This window comes from Schistocerca gregaria, chromosome 1 (genome assembly GCF_023897955.1).
Source record: "Schistocerca gregaria isolate iqSchGreg1 chromosome 1, iqSchGreg1.2, whole genome shotgun sequence".
Lineage (NCBI taxonomy): Eukaryota > Metazoa > Arthropoda > Insecta > Orthoptera > Acrididae > Schistocerca > Schistocerca gregaria.
The window spans coordinates 134788495-134806572 of NC_064920.1; the positions used below are offsets into that span (position 1 = coordinate 134788495).

The 18078-nt window shown below is 46.7% G+C and overlaps 32 non-coding genes across 32 annotated transcripts; all 32 read left to right on the forward strand.

Annotated features, from left to right (window-relative positions):
* The first annotated feature begins 121 nt into the window (after window positions 1–121).
* Window positions 122–194, forward strand: Trnar-ccu (transfer RNA arginine (anticodon CCU)). Its single transcript has one exon. It is a non-coding gene; the product is annotated as a tRNA-Arg (tRNA).
* A 502-nt stretch (window positions 195–696) lies between these two features.
* Trnar-ccu (transfer RNA arginine (anticodon CCU)) lies at window positions 697–769 on the forward strand. The gene has a single exon. It is a non-coding gene; the product is annotated as a tRNA-Arg (tRNA).
* Window positions 770–1271: 502 nt separating this feature from the next.
* On the forward strand, window positions 1272–1344 carry Trnar-ccu (transfer RNA arginine (anticodon CCU)). The gene has a single exon. It is a non-coding gene; the product is annotated as a tRNA-Arg (tRNA).
* A 502-nt stretch (window positions 1345–1846) lies between these two features.
* On the forward strand, window positions 1847–1919 carry Trnar-ccu (transfer RNA arginine (anticodon CCU)). The gene has a single exon. It is a non-coding gene; the product is annotated as a tRNA-Arg (tRNA).
* A 502-nt stretch (window positions 1920–2421) lies between these two features.
* On the forward strand, window positions 2422–2494 carry Trnar-ccu (transfer RNA arginine (anticodon CCU)). Its single transcript has one exon. It is a non-coding gene; the product is annotated as a tRNA-Arg (tRNA).
* Window positions 2495–2996: 502 nt separating this feature from the next.
* On the forward strand, window positions 2997–3069 carry Trnar-ccu (transfer RNA arginine (anticodon CCU)). Its single transcript has one exon. It is a non-coding gene; the product is annotated as a tRNA-Arg (tRNA).
* A 502-nt stretch (window positions 3070–3571) lies between these two features.
* On the forward strand, window positions 3572–3644 carry Trnar-ccu (transfer RNA arginine (anticodon CCU)). Its single transcript has one exon. It is a non-coding gene; the product is annotated as a tRNA-Arg (tRNA).
* A 502-nt stretch (window positions 3645–4146) lies between these two features.
* On the forward strand, window positions 4147–4219 carry Trnar-ccu (transfer RNA arginine (anticodon CCU)). The gene has a single exon. It is a non-coding gene; the product is annotated as a tRNA-Arg (tRNA).
* Window positions 4220–4721: 502 nt separating this feature from the next.
* On the forward strand, window positions 4722–4794 carry Trnar-ccu (transfer RNA arginine (anticodon CCU)). Its single transcript has one exon. It is a non-coding gene; the product is annotated as a tRNA-Arg (tRNA).
* A 502-nt stretch (window positions 4795–5296) lies between these two features.
* Window positions 5297–5369, forward strand: Trnar-ccu (transfer RNA arginine (anticodon CCU)). The gene has a single exon. It is a non-coding gene; the product is annotated as a tRNA-Arg (tRNA).
* A 502-nt stretch (window positions 5370–5871) lies between these two features.
* Trnar-ccu (transfer RNA arginine (anticodon CCU)) lies at window positions 5872–5944 on the forward strand. The gene has a single exon. It is a non-coding gene; the product is annotated as a tRNA-Arg (tRNA).
* Window positions 5945–6446: 502 nt separating this feature from the next.
* Trnar-ccu (transfer RNA arginine (anticodon CCU)) lies at window positions 6447–6519 on the forward strand. The gene has a single exon. It is a non-coding gene; the product is annotated as a tRNA-Arg (tRNA).
* Window positions 6520–7021: 502 nt separating this feature from the next.
* Trnar-ccu (transfer RNA arginine (anticodon CCU)) lies at window positions 7022–7094 on the forward strand. Its single transcript has one exon. It is a non-coding gene; the product is annotated as a tRNA-Arg (tRNA).
* A 502-nt stretch (window positions 7095–7596) lies between these two features.
* Trnar-ccu (transfer RNA arginine (anticodon CCU)) lies at window positions 7597–7669 on the forward strand. Its single transcript has one exon. It is a non-coding gene; the product is annotated as a tRNA-Arg (tRNA).
* A 502-nt stretch (window positions 7670–8171) lies between these two features.
* On the forward strand, window positions 8172–8244 carry Trnar-ccu (transfer RNA arginine (anticodon CCU)). Its single transcript has one exon. It is a non-coding gene; the product is annotated as a tRNA-Arg (tRNA).
* Window positions 8245–8746: 502 nt separating this feature from the next.
* On the forward strand, window positions 8747–8819 carry Trnar-ccu (transfer RNA arginine (anticodon CCU)). The gene has a single exon. It is a non-coding gene; the product is annotated as a tRNA-Arg (tRNA).
* A 502-nt stretch (window positions 8820–9321) lies between these two features.
* Window positions 9322–9394, forward strand: Trnar-ccu (transfer RNA arginine (anticodon CCU)). The gene has a single exon. It is a non-coding gene; the product is annotated as a tRNA-Arg (tRNA).
* A 502-nt stretch (window positions 9395–9896) lies between these two features.
* Trnar-ccu (transfer RNA arginine (anticodon CCU)) lies at window positions 9897–9969 on the forward strand. The gene has a single exon. It is a non-coding gene; the product is annotated as a tRNA-Arg (tRNA).
* Window positions 9970–10471: 502 nt separating this feature from the next.
* Window positions 10472–10544, forward strand: Trnar-ccu (transfer RNA arginine (anticodon CCU)). The gene has a single exon. It is a non-coding gene; the product is annotated as a tRNA-Arg (tRNA).
* A 502-nt stretch (window positions 10545–11046) lies between these two features.
* Trnar-ccu (transfer RNA arginine (anticodon CCU)) lies at window positions 11047–11119 on the forward strand. The gene has a single exon. It is a non-coding gene; the product is annotated as a tRNA-Arg (tRNA).
* Window positions 11120–11621: 502 nt separating this feature from the next.
* Window positions 11622–11694, forward strand: Trnar-ccu (transfer RNA arginine (anticodon CCU)). The gene has a single exon. It is a non-coding gene; the product is annotated as a tRNA-Arg (tRNA).
* Window positions 11695–12196: 502 nt separating this feature from the next.
* Window positions 12197–12269, forward strand: Trnar-ccu (transfer RNA arginine (anticodon CCU)). The gene has a single exon. It is a non-coding gene; the product is annotated as a tRNA-Arg (tRNA).
* Window positions 12270–12771: 502 nt separating this feature from the next.
* Trnar-ccu (transfer RNA arginine (anticodon CCU)) lies at window positions 12772–12844 on the forward strand. Its single transcript has one exon. It is a non-coding gene; the product is annotated as a tRNA-Arg (tRNA).
* Window positions 12845–13346: 502 nt separating this feature from the next.
* Trnar-ccu (transfer RNA arginine (anticodon CCU)) lies at window positions 13347–13419 on the forward strand. Its single transcript has one exon. It is a non-coding gene; the product is annotated as a tRNA-Arg (tRNA).
* A 502-nt stretch (window positions 13420–13921) lies between these two features.
* Trnar-ccu (transfer RNA arginine (anticodon CCU)) lies at window positions 13922–13994 on the forward strand. The gene has a single exon. It is a non-coding gene; the product is annotated as a tRNA-Arg (tRNA).
* A 502-nt stretch (window positions 13995–14496) lies between these two features.
* On the forward strand, window positions 14497–14569 carry Trnar-ccu (transfer RNA arginine (anticodon CCU)). Its single transcript has one exon. It is a non-coding gene; the product is annotated as a tRNA-Arg (tRNA).
* Window positions 14570–15071: 502 nt separating this feature from the next.
* Window positions 15072–15144, forward strand: Trnar-ccu (transfer RNA arginine (anticodon CCU)). Its single transcript has one exon. It is a non-coding gene; the product is annotated as a tRNA-Arg (tRNA).
* A 502-nt stretch (window positions 15145–15646) lies between these two features.
* Window positions 15647–15719, forward strand: Trnar-ccu (transfer RNA arginine (anticodon CCU)). Its single transcript has one exon. It is a non-coding gene; the product is annotated as a tRNA-Arg (tRNA).
* A 502-nt stretch (window positions 15720–16221) lies between these two features.
* Window positions 16222–16294, forward strand: Trnar-ccu (transfer RNA arginine (anticodon CCU)). Its single transcript has one exon. It is a non-coding gene; the product is annotated as a tRNA-Arg (tRNA).
* Window positions 16295–16796: 502 nt separating this feature from the next.
* On the forward strand, window positions 16797–16869 carry Trnar-ccu (transfer RNA arginine (anticodon CCU)). Its single transcript has one exon. It is a non-coding gene; the product is annotated as a tRNA-Arg (tRNA).
* A 502-nt stretch (window positions 16870–17371) lies between these two features.
* On the forward strand, window positions 17372–17444 carry Trnar-ccu (transfer RNA arginine (anticodon CCU)). Its single transcript has one exon. It is a non-coding gene; the product is annotated as a tRNA-Arg (tRNA).
* A 502-nt stretch (window positions 17445–17946) lies between these two features.
* On the forward strand, window positions 17947–18019 carry Trnar-ccu (transfer RNA arginine (anticodon CCU)). The gene has a single exon. It is a non-coding gene; the product is annotated as a tRNA-Arg (tRNA).
* The last annotated feature ends 59 nt before the right edge of the window (window positions 18020–18078 follow it).

Below are 18078 nucleotides of genomic sequence, written 5' to 3' on the forward strand. Positions count from 1 at the left end.
TGAACACAAGAAAGGCTCATGCGACGTCCTGACTCTCTGCAGACGTAGGGGAGCGCACCAGGAAGGGTAAACTTCGCAAGTGTTCATTTTAGCAAGCACACCGCCAACACCGCTCCAGCCAGCCTCTGTGGCCTAATGGATAAGGCATCGGTCTCCTAAACCGGGGATTGTGGGTTCGAGTCCCACCAGAGGTACACGTTTTACTCACTGGGGCAAAATCTCTCTCACCACGTACAGATGTAATAGTTGAGAAAGTTGGCCTTCCTGAGTGTTTACAGGTATCCCAGATATCACGAAGATATGAAAATATGCACTTACTGACTAGCTGAAACGAAACTACGGCCATTATCAATCGAATTCTTAGCTGCGAAAATGTTTCGAAGCGCGATGGCGCTGCGAAAGGAAACGCTATTTTAAAATTACTTGTTGCTAAACAGTATGACACATATGAATAGTCAGTCAACTGTCTTGTGTGCAGGACTTGGAGTTCAGATACGCTACAGCCTAAGGCGGCAGGTATAAGAATTGCCAGCAGAAAGTAGGTGCATGGACTTCGATACATCTGAGTATGTACATGAACACAAGAAAGGCTCATGCGACGTCCTGACTCTCTGCAGACGTAGGGGAGCGCACCAGGAAGGGTAAACTTCGCAAGTGTTCATTTTAGCAAGCACACCGCCAACACCGCTCCAGCCAGCCTCTGTGGCCTAATGGATAAGGCATCGGTCTCCTAAACCGGGGATTGTGGGTTCGAGTCCCACCAGAGGTAAACGTTTTACTCACTGGGGCAAAATCTCTCTCACCACGTACAGATGTAATAGTTGAGAAAGTTGGCCTTCCTGAGTGTTTACAGGTATCCCAGATATCACGAAGATATGAAAATATGCACTTACTGACTAGCTGAAACGAAACTACGGCCATTATCAATCGAATTCTTAGCTGCGAAAATGTTTCGAAGCGCGATGGCGCTGCGAAAGGAAACGCTATTTTAAAATTACTTGTTGCTAAACAGTATGACACATATGAATAGTCAGTCAACTGTCTTGTGTGCAGGACTTGGAGTTCAGATACGCTACAGCCTAAGGCGGCAGGTATAAGAATTGCCAGCAGAAAGTAGGTGCATGGACTTCGATACATCTGAGTATGTACATGAACACAAGAAAGGCTCATGCGACGTCCTGACTCTCTGCAGACGTAGGGGAGCGCACCAGGAAGGGTAAACTTCGCAAGTGTTCATTTTAGCAAGCACACCGCCAACACCGCTCCAGCCAGCCTCTGTGGCCTAATGGATAAGGCATCGGTCTCCTAAACCGGGGATTGTGGGTTCGAGTCCCACCAGAGGTACACGTTTTACTCACTGGGGCAAAATCTCTCTCACCACGTACAGATGTAATAGTTGAGAAAGTTGGCCTTCCTGAGTGTTTACAGGTATCCCAGATATCACGAAGATATGAAAATATGCACTTACTGACTAGCTGAAACGAAACTACGGCCATTATCAATCGAATTCTTAGCTGCGAAAATGTTTCGAAGCGCGATGGCGCTGCGAAAGGAAACGCTATTTTAAAATTACTTGTTGCTAAACAGTATGACACATATGAATAGTCAGTCAACTGTCTTGTGTGCAGGACTTGGTGTTCAGATACGCTACAGCCTAAGGCGGCAGGTATAAGAATTGCCAGCAGAAAGTAGGTGCATGGACTTCGATACATCTGAGTATGTACATGAACACAAGAAAGGCTCATGCGACGTCCTGACTCTCTGCAGACGTAGGGGAGCGCACCAGGAAGGGTAAACTTCGCAAGTGTTCATTTTAGCAAGCACACCGCCAACACCGCTCCAGCCAGCCTCTGTGGCCTAATGGATAAGGCATCGGTCTCCTAAACCGGGGATTGTGGGTTCGAGTCCCACCAGAGGTACACGTTTTACTCACTGGGGCAAAATCTCTCTCACCACGTACAGATGTAATAGTTGAGAAAGTTGGCCTTCCTGAGTGTTTACAGGTATCCCAGATATCACGAAGATATGAAAATATGCACTTACTGACTAGCTGAAACGAAACTACGGCCATTATCAATCGAATTCTTAGCTGCGAAAATGTTTCGAAGCGCGATGGCGCTGCGAAAGGAAACGCTATTTTAAAATTACTTGTTGCTAAACAGTATGACACATATGAATAGTCAGTCAACTGTCTTGTGTGCAGGACTTGGAGTTCAGATACGCTACAGCCTAAGGCGGCAGGTATAAGAATTGCCAGCAGAAAGTAGGTGCATGGACTTCGATACATCTGAGTATGTACATGAACACAAGAAAGGCTCATGCGACGTCCTGACTCTCTGCAGACGTAGGGGAGCGCACCAGGAAGGGTAAACTTTGCAAGTGTTCATTTTAGCCAGCACACCGCCAACACCGCTCCAGCCAGCCTCTGTGGCCTAATGGATAAGGCATCGGTCTCCTAAACCGGGGATTGTGGGTTCGAGTCCCACCAGAGGTACACGTTTTACTCACTGGGGCAAAATCTCTCTCACCACGTACAGATGTAATAGTTGAGAAAGTTGGCCTTCCTGAGTGTTTACAGGTATCCCAGATATCACGAAGATATGAAAATATGCACTTACTGACTAGCTGAAACGAAACTACGGCCATTATCAATCGAATTCTTAGCTGCGAAAATGTTTCGAAGCGCGATGGCGCTGCGAAAGGAAACGCTATTTTAAAATTACTTGTTGCTAAACAGTATGACACATATGAATAGTCAGTCAACTGTCTTGTGTGCAGGACTTGGAGTTCAGATACGCTACAGCCTAAGGCGGCAGGTATAAGAATTGCCAGCAGAAAGTAGGTGCATGGACTTCGATACATCTGAGTATGTACATGAACACAAGAAAGGCTCATGCGACGTCCTGACTCTCTGCAGACGTAGGGGAGCGCACCAGGAAGGGTAAACTTCGCAAGTGTTCATTTTAGCAAGCACACCGCCAACACCGCTCCAGCCAGCCTCTGTGGCCTAATGGATAAGGCATCGGTCTCCTAAACCGGGGATTGTGGGTTCGAGTCCCACCAGAGGTACACGTTTTACTCACTGGGGCAAAATCTCTCTCACCACGTACAGATGTAATAGTTGAGAAAGTTGGCCTTCCTGAGTGTTTACAGGTATCCCAGATATCACGAAGATATGAAAATATGCACTTACTGACTAGCTGAAACGAAACTACGGCCATTATCAATCGAATTCTTAGCTGCGAAAATGTTTCGAAGCGCGATGGCGCTGCGAAAGGAAACGCTATTTTAAAATTACTTGTTGCTAAACAGTATGACACATATGAATAGTCAGTCAACTGTCTTGTGTGCAGGACTTGGAGTTCAGATACGCTACAGCCTAAGGCGGCAGGTATAAGAATTGCCAGCAGAAAGTAGGTGCATGGACTTCGATACATCTGAGTATGTACATGAACACAAGAAAGGCTCATGCGACGTCCTGACTCTCTGCAGACGTAGGGGAGCGCACCAGGAAGGGTAAACTTCGCAAGTGTTCATTTTAGCAAGCACACCGCCAACACCGCTCCAGCCAGCCTCTGTGGCCTAATGGATAAGGCATCGGTCTCCTAAACCGGGGATTGTGGGTTCGAGTCCCACCAGAGGTACACGTTTTACTCACTGGGGCAAAATCTCTCTCACCACGTACAGATGTAATAGTTGAGAAAGTTGGCCTTCCTGAGTGTTTACAGGTATCCCAGATATCACGAAGATATGAAAATATGCACTTACTGACTAGCTGAAACGAAACTACGGCCATTATCAATCGAATTCTTAGCTGCGAAAATGTTTCGAAGCGCGATGGCGCTGCGAAAGGAAACGCTATTTTAAAATTACTTGTTGCTAAACAGTATGACACATATGAATAGTCAGTCAACTGTCTTGTGTGCAGGACTTGGAGTTCAGATACGCTACAGCCTAAGGCGGCAGGTATAAGAATTGCCAGCAGAAAGTAGGTGCATGGACTTCGATACATCTGAGTATGTACATGAACACAAGAAAGGCTCATGCGACGTCCTGACTCTCTGCAGACGTAGGGGAGCGCACCAGGAAGGGTAAACTTCGCAAGTGTTCATTTTAGCAAGCACACCGCCAACACCGCTCCAGCCAGCCTCTGTGGCCTAATGGATAAGGCATCGGTCTCCTAAACCGGGGATTGTGGGTTCGAGTCCCACCAGAGGTACACGTTTTACTCACTGGGGCAAAATCTCTCTCACCACGTACAGATGTAATAGTTGAGAAAGTTGGCCTTCCTGAGTGTTTACAGGTATCCCAGATATCACGAAGATATGAAAATATGCACTTACTGACTAGCTGAAACGAAACTACGGCCATTATCAATCGAATTCTTAGCTGCGAAAATGTTTCGAAGCGCGATGGCGCTGCGAAAGGAAACGCTATTTTAAAATTACTTGTTGCTAAACAGTATGACACATATGAATAGTCAGTCAACTGTCTTGTGTGCAGGACTTGGAGTTCAGATACGCTACAGCCTAAGGCGGCAGGTATAAGAATTGCCAGCAGAAAGTAGGTGCATGGACTTCGATACATCTGAGTATGTACATGAACACAAGAAAGGCTCATGCGACGTCCTGACTCTCTGCAGACGTAGGGGAGCGCACCAGGAAGGGTAAACTTCGCAAGTGTTCATTTTAGCAAGCACACCGCCAACACCGCTCCAGCCAGCCTCTGTGGCCTAATGGATAAGGCATCGGTCTCCTAAACCGGGGATTGTGGGTTCGAGTCCCACCAGAGGTACACGTTTTACTCACTGGGGCAAAATCTCTCTCACCACGTACAGATGTAATAGTTGAGAAAGTTGGCCTTCCTGAGTGTTTACAGGTATCCCAGATATCACGAAGATATGAAAATATGCACTTACTGACTAGCTGAAACGAAACTACGGCCATTATCAATCGAATTCTTAGCTGCGAAAATGTTTCGAAGCGCGATGGCGCTGCGAAAGGAAACGCTATTTTAAAATTACTTGTTGCTAAACAGTATGACACATATGAATAGTCAGTCAACTGTCTTGTGTGCGGGACTTGGAGTTCAGATACGCTACAGCCTAAGGCGGCAGGTATAAGAATTGCCAGCAGAAAGTAGGTGCATGGACTTCGATACATCTGAGTATGTACATGAACACAAGAAAGGCTCATGCGACGTCCTGACTCTCTGCAGACGTAGGGGAGCGCACCAGGAAGGGTAAACTTCGCAAGTGTTCATTTTAGCAAGCACACCGCCAACACCGCTCCAGCCAGCCTCTGTGGCCTAATGGATAAGGCATCGGTCTCCTAAACCGGGGATTGTGGGTTCGAGTCCCACCAGAGGTACACGTTTTACTCACTGGGGCAAAATCTCTCTCACCACGTACAGATGTAATAGTTGAGAAAGTTGGCCTTCCTGAGTGTTTACAGGTATCCCAGATATCACGAAGATATGAAAATATGCACTTACTGACTAGCTGAAACGAAACTACGGCCATTATCAATCGAATTCTTAGCTGCGAAAATGTTTCGAAGCGCGATGGCGCTGCGAAAGGAAACGCTATTTTAAAATTACTTGTTGCTAAACAGTATGACACATATGAATAGTCAGTCAACTGTCTTGTGTGCAGGACTTGGAGTTCAGATACGCTACAGCCTAAGGCGGCAGGAATAAGAATTGCCAGCAGAAAGTAGGTGCATGGACTTCGATACATCTGAGTATGTACATGAACACAAGAAAGGCTCATGCGACGTCCTGACTCTCTGCAGACGTAGGGGAGCGCACCAGGAAGGGTAAACTTCGCAAGTGTTCATTTTAGCAAGCACACCGCCAACACCGCTCCAGCCAGCCTCTGTGGCCTAATGGATAAGGCATCGGTCTCCTAAACCGGGGATTGTGGGTTCGAGTCCCACCAGAGGTACACGTTTTACTCGCTGGGGCAAAATCTCTCTCACCACGTACAGATGTAATAGTTGAGAAAGTTGGCCTTCCTGAGTGTTTACAGGTATCCCAGATATCACGAAGATATGAAAATATGCACTTACTGACTAGCTGAAACGAAACTACGGCCATTATCAATCGAATTCTTAGCTGCGAAAATGTTTCGAAGCGCGATGGCGCTGCGAAAGGAAACGCTATTTTAAAATTACTTGTTGCTAAACAGTATGACACATATGAATAGTCAGTCAACTGTCTTGTGTGCAGGACTTGGAGTTCAGATACGCTACAGCCTAAGGCGGCAGGTATAAGAATTGCCAGCAGAAAGTAGGTGCATGGACTTCGATACATCTGAGTATGTGCATGAACACAAGAAAGGCTCATGCGACGTCCTGACTCTCTGCAGACGTAGGGGAGCGCACCAGGAAGGGTAAACTTCGCAAGTGTTCATTTTAGCAAGCACACCGCCAACACCGCTCCAGCCAGCCTCTGTGGCCTAATGGATAAGGCATCGGTCTCCTAAACTGGGGATTGTGGGTTCGAGTCCCACCAGAGGTACACGTTTTACTCACTGGGGCAAAATCTCTCTCACCACGTACAGATGTAATAGTTGAGAAAGTTGGCCTTCCTGAGTGTTTACAGGTATCCCAGATATCACGAAGATATGAAAATATGCACTTACTGACTAGCTGAAACGAAACTACGGCCATTATCAATCGAATTCTTAGCTGCGAAAATGTTTCGAAGCGCGATGGCGCTGCGAAAGGAAACGCTATTTTAAAATTACTTGTTGCTAAACAGAATGACACATATGAATAGTCAGTCAACTGTCTTGTGTGCAGGACTTGGAGTTCAGATACGCTACAGCCTAAGGCGGCAGGTATAAGAATTGCCAGCAGAAAGTAGGTGCATGGACTTCGATACATCTGAGTATGTACATGAACACAAGAAAGGCTCATGCGACGTCCTGACTCTCTGCAGACGTAGGGGAGCGCACCAGGAAGGGTAAACTTCGCAAGTGTTCATTTTAGCAAGCACACCGCCAACACCGCTCCAGCCAGCCTCTGTGGCCTAATGGATAAGGCATCGGTCTCCTAAACCGGGGATTGTGGGTTCGAGTCCCACCAGAGGTACACGTTTTACTCACTGGGGCAAAATCTCTCTCACCACGTACAGATGTAATAGTTGAGAAAGTTGGCCTTCCTGAGTGTTTACAGGTATCCCAGATATCACGAAGATATGAAAATATGCACTTACTGACTAGCTGAAACGAAACTACGGCCATTATCAATCGAATTCTTAGCTGCGAAAATGTTTCGAAGCGCGATGGCGCTGCGAAAGGAAACGCTATTTTAAAATTACTTGTTGCTAAACAGTATGACACATATGAATAGTCAGTCAACTGTCTTGTGTGCAGGACTTGGAGTTCAGATACGCTACAGCCTAAGGCGGCAGGTATAAGAATTGCCAGCAGAAAGTAGGTGCATGGACTTCGATACATCTGAGTATGTACATGAACACAAGAAAGGCTCATGCGACGTCCTGACTCTCTGCAGACGTAGGGGAGCGCACCAGGAAGGGTAAACTTCGCAAGTGTTCATTTTAGCAAGCACACCGCCAACACCGCTCCAGCCAGCCTCTGTGGCCTAATGGATAAGGCATCGGTCTCCTAAACCGGGGATTGTGGGTTCGAGTCCCACCAGAGGTACACGTTTTACTCACTGGGGCAAAATCTCTCTCACCACGTACAGATGTAATAGTTGAGAAAGTTGGCCTTCCTGAGTGTTTACAGGTATCCCAGATATCACGAAGATATGAAAATATGCACTTACTGACTAGCTGAAACGAAACTACGGCCATTATCAATCGAATTCTTAGCTGCGAAAATGTTTCGAAGCGCGATGGCGCTGCGAAAGGAAACGCTATTTTAAAATTACTTGTTGCTAAACAGTATGACACATATGAATAGTCAGTCAACTGTCTTGTGTGCAGGACTTGGAGTTCAGATACGCTACAGCCTAAGGCGGCAGGTATAAGAATTGCCAGCAGAAAGTAGGTGCATGGACTTCGATACATCTGAGTATGTACATGAACACAAGAAAGGCTCATGCGACGTCCTGACTCTCTGCAGACGTAGGGGAGCGCACCAGGAAGGGTAAACTTCGCAAGTGTTCATTTTAGCAAGCACACCGCCAACACCGCTCCAGCCAGCCTCTGTGGCCTAATGGATAAGGCATCGGTCTCCTAAACCGGGGATTGTGGGTTCGAGTCCCACCAGAGGTACACGTTTTACTCACTGGGGCAAAATCTCTCTCACCACGTACAGATGTAATAGTTGAGAAAGTTGGCCTTCCTGAGTGTTTACAGGTATCCCAGATATCACGAAGATATGAAAATATGCACTTACTGACTAGCTGAAACGAAACTACGGCCATTATCAATCGAATTCTTAGCTGCGAAAATGTTTCGAAGCGCGATGGCGCTGCGAAAGGAAACGCTATTTTAAAATTACTTGTTGCTAAACAGTATGACACATATGAATAGTCAGTCAACTGTCTTGTGTGCAGGACTTGGAGTTCAGATACGCTACAGCCTAAGGCGGCAGGTATAAGAATTGCCAGCAGAAAGTAGGTGCATGGACTTCGATACATCTGAGTATGTACATGAACACAAGAAAGGCTCATGCGACGTCCTGACTCTCTGCAGACGTAGGGGAGCGCACCAGGAAGGGTAAACTTCGCAAGTGTTCATTTTAGCAAGCACACCGCCAACACCGCTCCAGCCAGCCTCTGTGGCCTAATGGATAAGGCATCGGTCTCCTAAACCGGGGATTGTGGGTTCGAGTCCCACCAGAGGTACACGTTTTACTCACTGGGGCAAAATCTCTCTCACCACGTACAGATGTAATAGTTGAGAAAGTTGGCCTTCCTGAGTGTTTACAGGTATCCCAGATATCACGAAGATATGAAAATATGCACTTACTGACTAGCTGAAACGAAACTACGGCCATTATCAATCGAATTCTTAGCTGCGAAAATGTTTCGAAGCGCGATGGCGCTGCGAAAGGAAACGCTATTTTAAAATTACTTGTTGCTAAACAGTATGACACATATGAATAGTCAGTCAACTGTCTTGTGTGCAGGACTTGGAGTTCAGATACGCTACAGCCTAAGGCGGCAGGTATAAGAATTGCCAGCAGAAAGTAGGTGCATGGACTTCGATACATCTGAGTATGTACATGAACACAAGAAAGGCTCATGCGACGTCCTGACTCTCTGCAGACGTAGGGGAGCGCACCAGGAAGGGTAAACTTCGCAAGTGTTCATTTTAGCAAGCACACCGCCAACACCGCTCCAGCCAGCCTCTGTGGCCTAATGGATAAGGCATCGGTCTCCTAAACCGGGGATTGTGGGTTCGAGTCCCACCAGAGGTACACGTTTTACTCACTGGGGCAAAATCTCTCTCACCACGTACAGATGTAATAGTTGAGAAAGTTGGCCTTCCTGAGTGTTTACAGGTATCCCAGATATCACGAAGATATGAAAATATGCACTTACTGACTAGCTGAAACGAAACTACGGCCATTATCAATCGAATTCTTAGCTGCGAAAATGTTTCGAAGCGCGATGGCGCTGCGAAAGGAAACGCTATTTTAAAATTACTTGTTGCTAAACAGTATGACACATATGAATAGTCAGTCAACTGTCTTGTGTGCAGGACTTGGAGTTCAGATACGCTACAGCCTAAGGCGGCAGGTATAAGAATTGCCAGCAGAAAGTAGGTGCATGGACTTCGATACATCTGAGTATGTACATGAACACAAGAAAGGCTCATGCGACGTCCTGACTCTCTGCAGACGTAGGGGAGCGCACCAGGAAGGGTAAACTTCGCAAGTGTTCATTTTAGCAAGCACACCGCCAACACCGCTCCAGCCAGCCTCTGTGGCCTAATGGATAAGGCATCGGTCTCCTAAACCGGGGATTGTGGGTTCGAGTCCCACCAGAGGTACACGTTTTACTCACTGGGGCAAAATCTCTCTCACCACGTACAGATGTAATAGTTGAGAAAGTTGGCCTTCCTGAGTGTTTACAGGTATCCCAGATATCACGAAGATATGAAAATATGCACTTACTGACTAGCTGAAACGAAACTACGGCCATTATCAATCGAATTCTTAGCTGCGAAAATGTTTCGAAGCGCGATGGCGCTGCGAAAGGAAACGCTATTTTAAAATTACTTGTTGCTAAACAGTATGACACATATGAATAGTCAGTCAACTGTCTTGTGTGCAGGACTTGGAGTTCAGATACGCTACAGCCTAAGGCGGCAGGTATAAGAATTGCCAGCAGAAAGTAGGTGCATGGACTTCGATACATCTGAGTATGTACATGAACACAAGAAAGGCTCATGCGACGTCCTGACTCTCTGCAGACGTAGGGGAGCGCACCAGGAAGGGTAAACTTTGCAAGTGTTCATTTTAGCAAGCACACCGCCAACACCGCTCCAGCCAGCCTCTGTGGCCTAATGGATAAGGCATCGGTCTCCTAAACCGGGGATTGTGGGTTCGAGTCCCACCAGAGGTACACGTTTTACTCACTGGGGCAAAATCTCTCTCACCACGTACAGATGTAATAGTTGAGAAAGTTGGCCTTCCTGAGTGTTTACAGGTATCCCAGATATCACGAAGATATGAAAATATGCACTTACTGACTAGCTGAAACGAAACTACGGCCATTATCAATCGAATTCTTAGCTGCGAAAATGTTTCGAAGCGCGATGGCGCTGCGAAAGGAAACGCTATTTTAAAATTACTTGTTGCTAAACAGTATGACACATATGAATAGTCAGTCAACTGTCTTGTGTGCAGGACTTGGAGTTCAGATACGCTACAGCCTAAGGCGGCAGGTATAAGAATTGCCAGCAGAAAGTAGGTGCATGGACTTCGATACATCTGAGTATGTACATGAACACAAGAAAGGCTCATGCGACGTCCTGACTCTCTGCAGACGTAGGGGAGCGCACCAGGAAGGGTAAACTTCGCAAGTGTTCATTTTAGCAAGCACACCGCCAACACCGCTCCAGCCAGCCTCTGTGGCCTAATGGATAAGGCATCGGTCTCCTAAACCGGGGATTGTGGGTTCGAGTCCCACCAGAGGTACACGTTTTACTCACTGGGGCAAAATCTCTCTCACCACGTACAGATGTAATAGTTCAGAAAGTTGGCCTTCCTGAGTGTTTACAGGTATCCCAGATATCACGAAGATATGAAAATATGCACTTACTGACTAGCTGAAACGAAACTACGGCCATTATCAATCGAATTCTTAGCTGCGAAAATGTTTCGAAGCGCGATGGCGCTGCGAAAGGAAACGCTATTTTAAAATTACTTGTTGCTAAACAGTATGACACATATGAATAGTCAGTCAACTGTCTTGTGTGCAGGACTTGGAGTTCAGATACGCTACAGCCTAAGGCGGCAGGTATAAGAATTGCCAGCAGAAAGTAGGTGCATGGACTTCGATACATCTGAGTATGTACATGAACACAAGAAAGGCTCATGCGACGTCCTGACTCTCTGCAGACGTAGGGGAGCGCACCAGGAAGGGTAAACTTCGCAAGTGTTCATTTTAGCAAGCACACCGCCAACACCGCTCCAGCCAGCCTCTGTGGCCTAATGGATAAGGCATCGGTCTCCTAAACCGGGGATTGTGGGTTCGAGTCCCACCAGAGGTACACGTTTTACTCACTGGGGCAAAATCTCTCTCACCACGTACAGATGTAATAGTTGAGAAAGTTGGCCTTCCTGAGTGTTTACAGGTATCCCAGATATCACGAAGATATGAAAATATGCACTTACTGACTAGCTGAAACGAAACTACGGCCATTATCAATCGAATTCTTAGCTGCGAAAATGTTTCGAAGCGCGATGGCGCTGCGAAAGGAAACGCTATTTTAAAATTACTTGTTGCTAAACAGTATGACACATATGAATAGTCAGTCAACTGTCTTGTGTGCAGGACTTGGAGTTCAGATACGCTACAGCCTAAGGCGGCAGGTATAAGAATTGCCAGCAGAAAGTAGGTGCATGGACTTCGATACATCTGAGTATGTACATGAACACAAGAAAGGCTCATGCGACGTCCTGACTCTCTGCAGACGTAGGGGAGCGCACCAGGAAGGGTAAACTTCGCAAGTGTTCATTTTAGCAAGCACACCGCCAACACCGCTCCAGCCAGCCTCTGTGGCCTAATGGATAAGGCATCGGTCTCCTAAACCGGGGATTGTGGGTTCGAGTCCCACCAGAGGTACACGTTTTACTCACTGGGGCAAAATCTCTCTCACCACGTACAGATGTAATAGTTGAGAAAGTTGGCCTTCCTGAGTGTTTACAGGTATCCCAGATATCACGAAGATATGAAAATATGCACTTACTGACTAGCTGAAACGAAACTACGGCCATTATCAATCGAATTCTTAGCTGCGAAAATGTTTCGAAGCGCGATGGCGCTGCGAAAGGAAACGCTATTTTAAAATTACTTGTTGCTAAACAGTATGACACATATGAATAGTCAGTCAACTGTCTTGTGTGCAGGACTTGGAGTTCAGATACGCTACAGCCTAAGGCGGCAGGTATAAGAATTGCCAGCAGAAAGTAGGTGCATGGACTTCGATACATCTGAGTATGTACATGAACACAAGAAAGGCTCATGCGACGTCCTGACTCTCTGCAGACGTAGGGGAGCGCACCAGGAAGGGTAAACTTCGCAAGTGTTCATTTTAGCAAGCACACCGCCAACACCGCTCCAGCCAGCCTCTGTGGCCTAATGGATAAGGCATCGGTCTCCTAAACCGGGGATTGTGGGTTCGAGTCCCACCAGAGGTACACGTTTTACTCACTGGGGCAAAATCTCTCTCACCACGTACAGATGTAATAGTTGAGAAAGTTGGCCTTCCTGAGTGTTTACAGGTATCCCAGATATCACGAAGATATGAAAATATGCACTTACTGACTAGCTGAAACGAAACTACGGCCATTATCAATCGAATTCTTAGCTGCGAAAATGTTTCGAAGCGCGATGGCGCTGCGAAAGGAAACGCTATTTTAAAATTACTTGTTGCTAAACAGTATGACACATATGAATAGTCAGTCAACTGTCTTGTGTGCAGGACTTGGAGTTCAGATACGCTACAGCCTAAGGCGGCAGGTATAAGAATTGCCAGCAGAAAGTAGGTGCATGGACTTCGATACATCTGAGTATGTACATGAACACAAGAAAGGCTCATGCGACGTCCTGACTCTCTGCAGACGTAGGGGAGCGCACCAGGAAGGGTAAACTTCGCAAGTGTTCATTTTAGCAAGCACACCGCCAACACCGCTCCAGCCAGCCTCTGTGGCCTAATGGATAAGGCATCGGTCTCCTAAACCGGGGATTGTGGGTTCGAGTCCCACCAGAGGTACACGTTTTACTCACTGGGGCAAAATCTCTCTCACCACGTACAGATGTAATAGTTGAGAAAGTTGGCCTTCCTGAGTGTTTACAGGTATCCCAGATATCACGAAGATATGAAAATATGCACTTACTGACTAGCTGAAACGAAACTACGGCCATTATCAATCGAATTCTTAGCTGCGAAAATGTTTCGAAGCGCGATGGCGCTGCGAAAGGAAACGCTATTTTAAAATTACTTGTTGCTAAACAGTATGACACATATGAATAGTCAGTCAACTGTCTTGTGTGCAGGACTTGGAGTTCAGATACGCTACAGCCTAAGGCGGCAGGTATAAGAATTGCCAGCAGAAAGTAGGTGCATGGACTTCGATACATCTGAGTATGTACATGAACACAAGAAAGGCTCATGCGACGTCCTGACTCTCTGCAGACGTAGGGGAGCGCACCAGGAAGGGTAAACTTCGCAAGTGTTCATTTTAGCAAGCACACCGCCAACACCGCTCCAGCCAGCCTCTGTGGCCTAATGGATAAGGCATCGGTCTCCTAAACCGGGGATTGTGGGTTCGAGTCCCACCAGAGGTACACGTTTCACTCACTGGGGCAAAATCTCTCTCACCACGTACAGATGTAATAGTTGAGAAAGTTGGCCTTCCTGAGTGTTTACAGGTATCCCAGATATCACGAAGATATGAAAATATGCACTTACTGACTAGCTGAAACGAAACTACGGCCATTATCAATCGAATTCTTAGCTGCGAAAATGTTTCGAAGCGCGATGGCGCTGCGAAAGGAAACGCTATTTTAAAATTACTTGTTGCTAAACAGTATGACACATATGAATAGTCAGTCAACTGTCTTGTGTGCAGGACTTGGAGTTCAGATACGCTACAGCCTAAGGCGGCAGGTATAAGAATTGCCAGCAGAAAGTAGGTGCATGGACTTCGATACATCTGAGTATGTACATGAACACAAGAAAGGCTCATGCGACGTCCTGACTCTCTGCAGACGTAGGGGAGCGCACCAGGAAGGGTAAACTTCGCAAGTGTTCATTTTAGCAAGCACACCGCCAACACCGCTCCAGCCAGCCTCTGTGGCCTAATGGATAAGGCATCGGTCTCCTAAACCGGGGATTGTGGGTTCGAGTCCCACCAGAGGTACACGTTTTACTCACTGGGGCAAAATCTCTCTCACCACGTACAGATGTAATAGTTGAGAAAGTTGGCCTTCCTGAGTGTTTACAGGTATCCCAGATATCACGAAGATATGAAAATATGCACTTACTGACTAGCTGAAACGAAACTACGGCCATTATCAATCGAATTCTTAGCTGCGAAAATGTTTCGAAGCGCGATGGCGCTGCGAAAGGAAACGCTATTTTAAAATTACTTGTTGCTAAACAGTATGACACATATGAATAGTCAGTCAACTGTCTTGTGTGCAGGACTTGGAGTTCAGATACGCTACAGCCTAAGGCGGCAGGTATAAGAATTGCCAGCAGAAAGTAGGTGCATGGACTTCGATACATCTGAGTATGTACATGAACACAAGAAAGGCTCATGCGACGTCCTGACTCTCTGCAGACGTAGGGGAGCGCACCAGGAAGGGTAAACTTCGCAAGTGTTCATTTTAGCAAGCACACCGCCAACACCGCTCCAGCCAGCCTCTGTGGCCTAATGGATAAGGCATCGGTCTCCTAAACCGGGGATTGTGGGTTCGAGTCCCACCAGAGGTACACGTTTTACTCACTGGGGCAAAATCTCTCTCACCACGTACAGATGTAATAGTTGAGAAAGTTGGCCTTCCTGAGTGTTTACAGGTATCCCAGATATCACGAAGATATGAAAATATGCACTTACTGACTAGCTGAAACGAAACTACGGCCATTATCAATCGAATTCTTAGCTGCGAAAATGTTTCGAAGCGCGATGGCGCTGCGAAAGGAAACGCTATTTTAAAATTACTTGTTGCTAAACAGTATGACACATATGAATAGTCAGTCAACTGTCTTGTGTGCAGGACTTGGAGTTCAGATACGCTACAGCCTAAGGCGGCAGGTATAAGAATTGCCAGCAGAAAGTAGGTGCATGGACTTCGATACATCTGAGTATGTACATGAACACAAGAAAGGCTCATGCGACGTCCTGACTCTCTGCAGACGTAGGGGAGCGCACCAGGAAGGGTAAACTTCGCAAGTGTTCATTTTAGCAAGCACACCGCCAACACCGCTCCAGCCAGCCTCTGTGGCCTAATGGATAAGGCATCGGTCTCCTAAACCGGGGATTGTGGGTTCGAGTCCCACCAGAGGTACACGTTTTACTCACTGGGGCAAAATCTCTCTCACCACGTACAGATGTAATAGTTGAGAAAGTTGGCCTTCCTGAGTGTTTACAGGTATCCCAGATATCACGAAGATATGAAAATATGCACTTACTGACTAGCTGAAACGAAACTACGGCCATTATCAATCGAATTCTTAGCTGCGAAAATGTTTCGAAGCGCGATGGCGCTGCGAAAGGAAACGCTATTTTAAAATTACTTGTTGCTAAACAGTATGACACATATGAATAGTCAGTCAACTGTCTTGTGTGCAGGACTTGGAGTTCAGATACGCTACAGCCTAAGGCGGCAGGTATAAGAATTGCCAGCAGAAAGTAGGTGCATGGACTTCGATACATCTGAGTATGTACATGAACACAAGAAAGGCTCATGCGACGTCCTGACTCTCTGCAGACGTAGGGGAGCGCACCAGGAAGGGTAAACTTCGCAAGTGTTCATTTTAGCAAGCACACCGCCAACACCGCTCCAGCCAGCCTCTGTGGCCTAATGGATAAGGCATCGGTCTCCTAAACCGGGGATTGTGGGTTCGAGTCCCACCAGAGGTACACGTTTTACTCACTGGGGCAAAATCTCTCTCACCACGTACAGATGTAATAGTTGAGAAAGTTGGCCTTCCTGAGTGTTTACAGGTATCCCAGATATCACGAAGATATGAAAATATGCACTTACTGACTAGCTGAAACGAAACTACGGCCATTATCAATCGAATTCTTAGCTGCGAAAATGTTTCGAAGCGCGATGGCGCTGCGAAAGGAAACGCTATTTTAAAATTACTTGTTGCTAAACAGTATGACACATATGAATAGTCAGTCAACTGTCTTGTGTGCAGGACTTGGAGTTCAGATACGCTACAGCCTAAGGCGGCAGGTATAAGAATTGCCAGCAGAAAGTAGGTGCATGGACTTCGATACATCTGAGTATGTACATGAACACAAGAAAGGCTCATGCGACGTCCTGACTCTCTGCAGACGTAGGGGAGCGCACCAGGAAGGGTAAACTTCGCAAGTGTTCATTTTAGCAAGCACACCGCCAACACCGCTCCAGCCAGCCTCTGTGGCCTAATGGATAAGGCATCGGTCTCCTAAACCGGGGATTGTGGGTTCGAGTCCCACCAGAGGTACACGTTTTACTCACTGGGGCAAAATCTCTCTCACCACGTACAGATGTAATAGTTGAGAAAGTTGGCCTTCCTGAGTGTTTACAGGTATCCCAGATATCACGAAGATATGAAAATATGCACTTACTGACTAGCTGAAACGAAACTACGGCCATTATCAATCGAATTCTTAGCTGCGAAAATGTTTCGAAGCGCGATGGCGCTGCGAAAGGAAACGCTATTTTAAAATTACTTGTTGCTAAACAGTATGACACATATGAATAGTCAGTCAACTGTCTTGTGTGCAGGACTTGGAGTTCAGATACGCTACAGCCTAAGGCGGCAGGTATAAGAATTGCCAGCAGAAAGTAGGTGCATGGACTTCGATACATCTGAGTATGTACATGAACACAAGAAAGGCTCATGCGACGTCCTGACTCTCTGCAGACGTAGGGGAGCGCACCAGGAAGGGTAAACTTCGCAAGTGTTCATTTTAGCAAGCACACCGCCAACACCGCTCCAGCCAGCCTCTGTGGCCTAATGGATAAGGCATCGGTCTCCTAAACCGGGGATTGTGGGTTCGAGTCCCACCAGAGGTACACGTTTTACTCACTGGGGCAAAATCTCTCTCACCACGTACAGATGTAATAGTTGAGAAAGTTGGCCTTCCTGAGTGTTTACAGGTATCCCAGATATCACGAAGATATGAAAATATGCACTTACTGACTAGCTGAAACGAAACTACGGCCATTATCAATCGAATTCTTAGCTGCGAAAATGTTTCGAAGCGCGATGGCGCTGCGAAAGGAAACGCTATTTTAAAATTACTTGTTGCTAAACAGTATGACACATATGAATAGTCAGTCAACTGTCTTGTGTGCAGGACTTGGAGTTCAGATACGCTACAGCCTAAGGCGGCAGGTATAAGAATTGCCAGCAGAAAGTAGGTGCATGGACTTCGATACATCTGAGTATGTACATGAACACAAGAAAGGCTCATGCGACGTCCTGACTCTCTGCAGACGTAGGGGAGCGCACCAGGAAGGGTAAACTTCGCAAGTGTTCATTTTAGCAAGCACACCGCCAACACCGCTCCAGCCAGCCTCTGTGGCCTAATGGATAAGGCATCGGTCTCCTAAACCGGGGATTGTGGGTTCGAGTCCCACCAGAGGTACACGTTTTACTCACTGGGGCAAAATCTCTCTCACCACGTACAGATGTAATAGTTGAGAA